The following is a 9345-nucleotide window of genomic DNA, read 5'->3' as shown; positions in this document are numbered from 1 at the left end:
CTCTGGCCTGGTCAGCATGGAGAATTCTGAGCCTGGGGCTTGGACCAGACAGGCTTTCCATGCTCTGGTGATGAATGTGCTGGATGGGCACTCAACATAGGCTGAATAAGGGCCTCCAAAGATGACCACATCTTAAGGTCCAGAGCCTGTGAATGCCACCTTAGATAGCAAAAGGGACCCTGCAGAGGTGATTAAGTTAAGGAGTTCGAGAGTATCCTGGATTCGTCTGGATTTTGGAATTTTGATGTTGCTTTTTTTCTGATCATATTTTGGAGCCAATATATTTTCCAGTAAATAAGCATGTACTCTGTCTGGCCTGGATGGGTGCCCTCATCTGTGCCTTCACCATGGGCCCACCTTATGAAGCCACTTTGTCACTTTACATCCTGGACAGTTTCTTTTGAACATCCCACAAGCCCTTCAAGCCTACTGTGTCCAAAACTGACATAAGACCACACACTTGCTCCTCCTGCATTCCCTAGCTGCCATTGGCAACCCCCACACACAAGCCTCCCCCAATTCAGCACTCTGGGGTCATCCCTGACTCTTCCTGTTAGTTAGGTGGCTCAGGAGGCGGCGAAGGAAATAAAGAGAGTAGATCAGAAAAGGAAGGAAGGAAGGAAAGTTTATTCTGCGTCCCAGGGAGACCCACGTATCGCCAAAGACAGGGCACATGGATTCACGCCAACAGGGAGGGGGGCGCTGTTTTTATACTGCGGTTGAGTGAGGGGCGGGGACATGAGCTGAGGTATTCAGTTGAGGAAGTTTCAGCTGCAGAGGGTCAGCAAGGTATTCAGGAATGAGTCAGTATCTGTGTGGGGGTAGTGGAGAAGCCAGTATCTGTGTCTGGCATGCTGATCTGTTAGAAATGCCAGGGGGAGTCCATTATCTCATCACACATCTGCATGTGTCCGATCCTGGGCTCTCTCCGACCTAACATCCTGGCCTTTTGGTGATAAGGGACGCCGACTCATTCTAACTGCTTCCAGCTGACCAAGGGCGACGAGGGGGGGGGGGGGGGGGCGTTTAAAGGCCAGGGTTAGGCAGAGGCAGGTCAGAGGGGAGCCAAGTGTAGGGATGGAGCAGGAGTTGATTCACAGTCACCCGTGACATCTCCGTGATCCGGGAGCAGATGAACTTGAGGAGGCAGGGGGCTAGGAGAAAAAAGACACAGATGAAAATCAGGGGCCCTATCATGGGTAGGACCCAGGTAGCTAAGGGGCTTTGGAACCACCCGAAAGGAGAGTTGTCCTGGAAGTGTCTTGCATGTAGTTCTTCACTCAGCTTAGTCAGGGTCTGTACGTTTTGCTCCACTACTACAGACTCCTTGATGTAGTAGCAGCATTCTTCCTGAAGGAATATGCTGGTTCCTCCTTTTTCTGCAGTCAGAAGGTCTGAGGTGCGCTGGTTCTGAAGGGCTACCTGGGCTATCGATGTCGCTTGCCGCTGTAGGGAGGCTAAAAGAGGCGGTAGTAGACTCCAGGGCTAACTGGAGCTTGTCATTAAAGTACTGAGCAGTGACCAGACTGTTCCCGAGGGCCCCCCAGTGAGGCCTACTGAGGCAGTGATACTCACCCCTAACATGACAGGGAGGAAGGCGGCCCGGAGGGTCCGGGGGTGGGATGGAGGGAGCAGCCAGGCGAGCTCCGACTCTCCATACAAGGTTAGTTGGGGAACTACTGTGACCACGAAGCAAGGCCCGGGTCAGAGGAGTTCATGCAGTTGCTAAAGGTGCCGTTGCACCAAAAGAAGCTACCCGGGCTGGCCTTGGTGAGACTGGATGCGGTGTGGTATGACACAGTCTCTCCAGTGGCAACCCTCACAGGTGTTGACATCTTGATTACACCTGTCTGGGTCCCGTTGGTCATAAGCAAAACAGGCATAGGGTCAGCCAGTATTGGACACTGACTGGATGTTGACAGCCATCTGGATCTTTGTCTGGCATCCGAACAGAGGGCAGTCCTGAGATCCTACTTGCCGGGTGACTTGTTTGCCATTTTGGTAGTAGGTTTCACTGACCTTGAACCTCCACACAAGAGGGTGGGGGTGGCTGTAGGTTGCTCAGGGCCGGGAGGAGGAGGAGGAGGGGAGGGCGGTTAAGGCAGACCTTAGTGGGGCCCAACACCTCACATTTATAGAAGTCATGCTGCTCTGGGGTCCTCTTGAGTCTGGAGAGGTGGTGCCAGGATAGGTTGTCAAGCTGGGGTCGCCAAGCAGCTTGGCCTTAACCGCCCTCCCCTCCTCCTCCTCCCGGGTTTCAGCACCAAATGTTAGGTTAGGTGGCTCAGGAGGCGGCGAAGGAAATAAAGAGAGTTGATCAGAAAAGGAAGGAAGGAAGGAAAGTTTATTCTGCGTCCCCAGGAGACCCACGTATCGCCAAAGACAGGGCACATGGATTCACGCCAACAGGAGGGGGGCACTTTTTTTATGCTGCGATTGGGTGAGGGGCGGGGACATGAGCTGAGGTATTCAGTTGAGGAAGTTTCAGCTGCAGGGGGTCAGCAAGGTATTCAGGAATGAGTCAGTATCTGTGTGGGGGTAGAGGAGAAGCCAGTATCTGTGTCTGGCATGCTGATCTGTTAGAAATGCCAGGGGTAGTCCATTATCTCATCACACGTCTGCATGTATCCGATCCTGGGCTCTCTCCGACCTAACACTTCCCTTTCTGTCACTCTCCACATTCAGTTATTTGGAAAGTCTGGCCATTTCTTAGGCACCCCTCTCAACTCCCATCTTCTTTCCTCTGTCTCCACTGCCTTTACTTGCAGGCCAGACCATAGTCACCTCTTTACTGGACCCTGTTACAGCCTCCTCCCAGTCTTGCTGTCTCCAGACTGGCCCCGCCTGCCCCTTCTCCCCACAGCAGCAGCCAGAAAGAGTTGTTAAGATCCACATCTGAACATGTTGCTCTCTTTGCTCAGGCAGAGCAGGTGAACGATGGTTGTTTTGGTTTCCAGTAGCCAATGGGCTGCCTTGATCCTTGCCCTTCTCCAGGATTTCCTAAGAGACCACACCTGCTGATGGCAGATGGCCTCCAGCCATGTCGCTGCCTACTGAATTGTGATACCCAGTTCCGCCAGAAAGCCAGCTGCGGCTTCCTTCCTCTGTGACCACCAGTGACCAGAAGGGCCCTGCACTGTGTTAACGTAAAAACCATTGAAACCTGTAAAGAATTTTTGTGAGTTTATTTGAGCCAAACTGTCGACATATGCCGGGAAGCAGAACCTCAATGAATTGAGATACTGCTCTGGAGAATGGCGGGTTACATTTGTATTTATACATTTCAATCAAAGGAGGAACATAGGTGGGTTACATGAAATTCATTGGTGATAGATTAAGGAGGAGGGATAAAGCAAAACAGGGAAACCCCTGGGATTGGATAAAAAGTAAAATGATGGACACATACTTAGGTGGGTGCAGGACAATTCACATGATAATGAAGGAATTTGTGGTATCTGTCCTGGCGCCCAGCACATTTGGTTGTGCCCCAGGGGCTCCAGAAAAAGGGAAGTTACAAGTTACCCAGACATTTCAAGGGTATGTTATCATAGATGCAAAAAGACAGGCTCAGTTAAGGTAAAGGTTGACCTTGTCAGTGAAGATACTGGCCTAGGACGTAACTGCCCACCATAACTGCTTTTAGTCAAAGTTTAATTTCAGACCATCCTTTGTGGTGACTTTAGGTCTCTGAGTTTGCAAGACTGCCAAGCAGGCCTCCCCTGAGCTTGTCAGGTCAGCATGTGGCCCCTTTCGTCCACAACTGCAAGGCCAGCAGAATCCTTCAAAGGCCTTTATAGCCTGGAGACCCACCTTCGTCATGACAAGCACAGGAAGCTGCTCCTGCCATCAAACACCATTTGCTGCAAGAGCAGTTTGGGAAAGGATTTCTATAATTTCAAGTTTGGTGAAGAGTAAATTATTCCTTTTGTTTTATAATTTGAACAATATTCATCATAACTAAATAAGAATTGCTTTGAGTTGCCCATGATTAATTGGACATAATATTGCATTTGTAGATATTTAAACACATATTAATATTTTTAAATAACTTTTAAAGATTTTTAAAAATAGATTTTTATTGATCAGAGAGGAAGGAAGGGAGAGGGAGAGAGAGATAGAAACATCAATGATGAGAGAGAATTGATGAGAGAGAATCATTCATCGGCTGCCTCCTGCATGCCCACTACTGGGGATTGAGTCTGCAACCCGGGCATGTGCCCTTGACCAGAATCGAACCCGGGACCCTTTAGTCTGCAGGTCGATGCTCTATCCACGGAGCCAAACCGACTAGGGCTACACACATATTAATTTTGATGTTGCTTTTTTTTTTTCTGATCACATTTTAGAGCCAATATATTTTTCTTCTCAGGGCTTAAATATTTGCATAACTGCTTGAAAAGCTTATGGGCCCCAAGTCATGAGGCAATGAGATTATAAAAAGGTAATCTCTGGTCTCTGTGAAGAGGCCTGGCCCACCAGAGAGCTTAGTGCTGAGCTCACACCACAGCTGGGTGGCTGGGATGGGGGGGTTCCCAGCTCCTCACATAGGGGCATCAATGTGTGGACGAAAGGGGCCACATGCTGACCTGACAAGCTCAGGGGAGGCCTGCATGGCAGTCTTGCAAACTCAGAGACCTAAAGTCACCACAAAGGATGGTCTGAAATTAAACTTTGACTAAAAGCAGTTATGGTGGGCAGTTACATCCTAGGCCGGTATCTTCACTGACAAGGTCAACCTTTACCTTAACTGAGCCTATCTGTCTTTTTGCATCTATGAAAACACACCCTTGAAATGTCTGGGTAACTTGTAACTTCCCTTTTACTGGAGCCCCTGGGGCACAACCAAATATGCTGGGCGCCAGGACAGATACCACAAATTCCTTCATTATCATGTGAATTGATCCTGCACCCACCTAAGTATGTGTCCATCATTTTACTTTTTATCCAATCCCAGGGGTTTCCCCTGCTTTGCTTTATCCCTCCTCCTTAATCTATCACCAATGAATTTCATGTAACCCACCTACGCCATTCTCCGGAGCATTACCTCAATTTGTTGAGGTTCTGCTTCCCGGCATATGTCGACGGTTTGGCTCAAATAAACCCATAAAAATTCTTTACAGGTTTCAATGGTTTTTACGTTAACAAATGTCACCCCTGATGTGCCATGGAGGGCCTGGGGGTGAGAAGAGTGGGAAAGAGGCCTCGGGTGGGTTGGAAATTCAGAGCACCTCCCTATCTCACCTTGTACCTTCCTGCTGTTCTCTTGCCCATCCTGCCCTCACCCCATGTGCTGCTGGCTCAGAGGTAGCTCTCTTGAAGTGTGGCTCCTCCGAGAACGTAAGGCCCTGAGCTGAATAAATGAAGAGAGATCAGAGCTGTTGGCTCGCCGACACCTCAGTCTCATATTTTCAATATCCCATTTTCCCAGCATCCAACTGCACAGGGCTGTCTGTATAAGGGAAAGCATAGAGGCTTTGGGCTTATGAATGCCTTGTTACAGTTAAGCCCCTCTTGTACTGGGGAAATAGAACCAACTGTGGTTGAGTGTAGTCTAAGGTACGGGGCAAGTTAATATTAGTAGCTAGAGCAACGGGGCAAGTTAATTAATGAGTACCTTAGTAATGGGGCAGTATTAATTAATGTAGCCCTAGTAACTTTGTGTCTGTATCCCAGGTAACTTTGTGTGTGTTTAGCCAACCGTTGTATGTTTTGTTTTTTGTTTTTAATATATGTTATTGATCTTCCACAGAGAGGAAGGGAGAGAGATAGAGAGCTAGAAACATCGATGAGAGAGAAACATCGATCAGCTGCCTCCTGCACGCCCCCTACTGGGGATGTGCCCACAACCAAGGTACATGCCCTTGACCGGAATCGAACCTGGGACCTTTCAGTCCGCAGGCCGACGCTCTATCCACTGAGCCAAACCGGTTAGGGCCCGTTGTACGTTTTTTGTGAATAAAAGGCTGGCCTTGAACCAGGTTCGGGGCTGTCGTAGGAGAACACGCCCAAGGCAGTCGCTGGCCAGCTTTCAATAAATCCTCACTTGCTGCTTAAGACCTAATTGGAGTTGGTGGTCTTACTCTCGCGAATGTTGGTCCATAACAGCCTGACTCATGCTAGCTCAGCCTTGAATTAGTTCCTTGGTTTGGGGCAAGTCACTTCCTCTCTCTGAGCCCTGATTTCCTTGTCTGCCTAATGAGATGAATAAAACCAACTCATGGACTACTGTCAGGATCAAATATGAAGGCACTAGTATATGCTTGGCAGTCTGTAGGCACTTGGTAAAGGATAGTTTCCTTCCCTCAAGCCATTTCTGAACCCACAATCTCACCGAGTTTGGTCCACCCTGTCTCGGTTTCCTTCTCTTTTTAGGTAGTCCTTGCCCCCAGGTCACCAGGATGACAATCCTATTTGAGAAAGGGAATGAGAAGGCCATTAGCATCATAATTGCTATGCCCCAGTTACAGTGCTGGGTGTTTTAAGCAGGTGACATTATCACTATTTAAATCCAGCCCGAAGGGAATATTTCTCTTATTTCAACAGGTTCTGCTTCCCTTTTCTCACCCTCAGTATCCCCAGTGCTCTGCTACTCTGCAGAGATGTAGAAGGCAAAATGTGGATCCTCTTGGCCAAATTTCAAGCCACGGCCCCCCATAGTCATCAAGAGAAAATTGATTCTGACTAAAAACTATTTCCCCTGACCATTTCACTTGATTCTACTGTTTAAGCCCAGCAGGAAGGCATATCTTTTAAAATAGAAAAAAAAATGTAACCACTTAATTTCAATGCTCATCATCAAAGATTTTGAGTCAGCAAACCAGTATGATGGATTGTGGCCAATGCATTTTCCTTTCAGAAAGTGGATGGCTGGGGTCCAGTTTTCAACAGAACTGCAGTCATCTTGCAAAAGAAGGCAGCGCACCTTGGCCCACTCTACTGCTCTCCACCGTAACGTCATATGGCATTCAGATATCCAGGGCAATGCCTCAAAAAATCCGAGTCGAATGCTGCTCAACAAGCAAGGAGTAAGGTCTCTAAATTGTCTTCCAGTTACCACCACCTCCATCAGCACTACTATCATCACCACCATTTAACAACCACCATCCCCACCCCCACCACCAGCAGCAGCAGCAGTAACAACACAATCATCACCACAATCAATCATCACCAGCATTACCGCTATTATCACCATCAACATTACTTCTGTCATCACCACCACTGTTACCAATGTCATCAGTAACTTTGTTTCCCCCAAGTTACCCAGCTGGTAAGAAATAGGGCTGGAATTCAAAATGTGGTTGCTCTGACTCTAAAGCCCAAGTGTTTTCTACTGTGATATAATTTCTCTCCTGTTTCTCCTCTTATCTCTAGGACCCACCTCTTCCTTTGCTTATCAGCTCTAGTTAGAGCCTCCTTCTCTTCAATGCTTCCTAATTTTTGGCACCTTCTCAAGAGCAAATTATTTCTTTCACCCACGTGTTTTTACACTTGATCTTAGCCAAAAGGCCGAGAAGTGATGACCCACCCACGTGTCTTTAGCTATGCTTTGTATAATGCACTTTTGGCTACCTCATAGCAGTGCTTACTACGGTCTAGTCCAACTTTATGTCCACTACTCTCCTATCCCCTCCAGACTTGTACTTCTTGAGAGCAGAAACTGTCTATTGGTCAGTCTACCCCCAATGCCCAAGACTTGGCTCATTAGTTTATTCAAAGATTTATAGTCTGAATCCAGGAATGAATATGGGTGCATAGATAGAGGACAGAAGAGACAAGTGAATAAATGGATGAGTGGATGGGTGGTTAAGTGCATTAATAGATGATTAAGGATAACTCTAAAATCTGCATTTATAAACTCCATTCTTATATTGCTAAATGCCTATCAGAACTTTTCACTTAGCTGTCATCTAAAACTAAACCTGTACAAACATGAACTCCACTATAGCTGATTCCTTATCTCTTTTTCTGACAATGATACAGTACCGCTATTTTTCCCAGTGTTCCCTTCGCTGGTCCTCTGATTGACTCAGTCAGTCAACAATACTTTTTTTGCTTGCTTGTTTATTTGTTTTCTTTGGCTATCCGCTTTGTATCAAATACAGCAATGCAGCAGGAGTGCAGTGAACAGTGGGATACTATATGAGAGCAGCTTGTTAGTAACTTGAGCCACGCCATGTAGGGTCTTGAAGACCATGGTGAGGAACCAGATGTTATTCTAAGAGCAGTGGGAAGCCACTGAAAAGTCATAAACAGGGTAATGCCATGACCCCTCTGGCAGGTAGGCAAGGAGCTGCCCTCAAGAGCCCAGGTGCAGATGATGGCTAGGTGAGCTACCTCCAGTCATCAGGAAAGGAATCACTCTGATTCCATGTACACGGTTACAGTGCACAGGAAGTAAAGCATCCTACCGCCTTTTGTAAAGTCATCGTAACACTGTTGGCCATCCAGACAAAAAGGTGCAGCAAAAAGAAAACAGACCACGCTTATTTGTAAGTATTAGTACAAAAAGTTCTTAACATTTTAGTAAATAGAATTCTGCAGAACATTCAAAGAACAACACACCACAACCAAATCGGCATTGTACCAAAAAGGCAAGAATGGTTTATTAATCTCCTATATTAGAATTAAATATGTTGGAAGCTCAAAGTGGAAAACACATGATCATTTCTGAAAAGACTGAGAAGACATTTGATAGATTCACCATTTATTCTTTTTATTTACTTATTTGAATTTTAGAGAGAGAGGAAAGGGAGAGGGAGAGAGAGAGAGAAACATCTATGTAAGAGCAAAACATCAATCTGCTGCCTCCTGCATGCCCTACTGGGTTTGGAGCCCGAAACCCAGGTAAGTACCTTGACTGGGAATCGAACTGGCAACCTTTTTGTGCACAGGGACAATGCCCTACCAATTGAGTCACATGGGCCTGGACTTACCATATATTCTTAAAAAATTTTTTTTTAAATTATTTTAGAGAGAGGGAAAGGGACAGAGATATAGAAACATCAATAAAAGAGAAACATTGATAAGGGAGAGACATTGATCAGCTGCCTCCTGCATGCACGCCCCCTACTGGGGATTGAGCCTGCAACCCAGGCAAGTGCCCTGACCAGGAATCAAATTATGACCTCCTGGTTCATGGCCAATGCTCAAACACTGAGCCACACAGTCTGAGCTCACCATATATTCTTCATTGTAAAAAATTCTTAGTAAAATTGGAGTAAATGAATAATTTCAAAATATTTATGCCAAAAATAATGTCATGCTTAATGGTGAGATACTGGAAACATTCCCATTGAAGTTGAGGACAATAATTTTAGAGGTACATTAGAGAAAGAAATAAGAGAT

This window comes from Myotis yumanensis, unplaced genomic scaffold (assembly GCF_028538775.1).
Source record: "Myotis yumanensis isolate MYYU_CA2020_CCGP unplaced genomic scaffold, mMyoYum1.0.hap1 SCAF_10, whole genome shotgun sequence".
NCBI classification, from domain to species: domain Eukaryota; kingdom Metazoa; phylum Chordata; class Mammalia; order Chiroptera; family Vespertilionidae; genus Myotis; species Myotis yumanensis.
Note: the sequence above shows the minus strand (reverse complement) of the source record.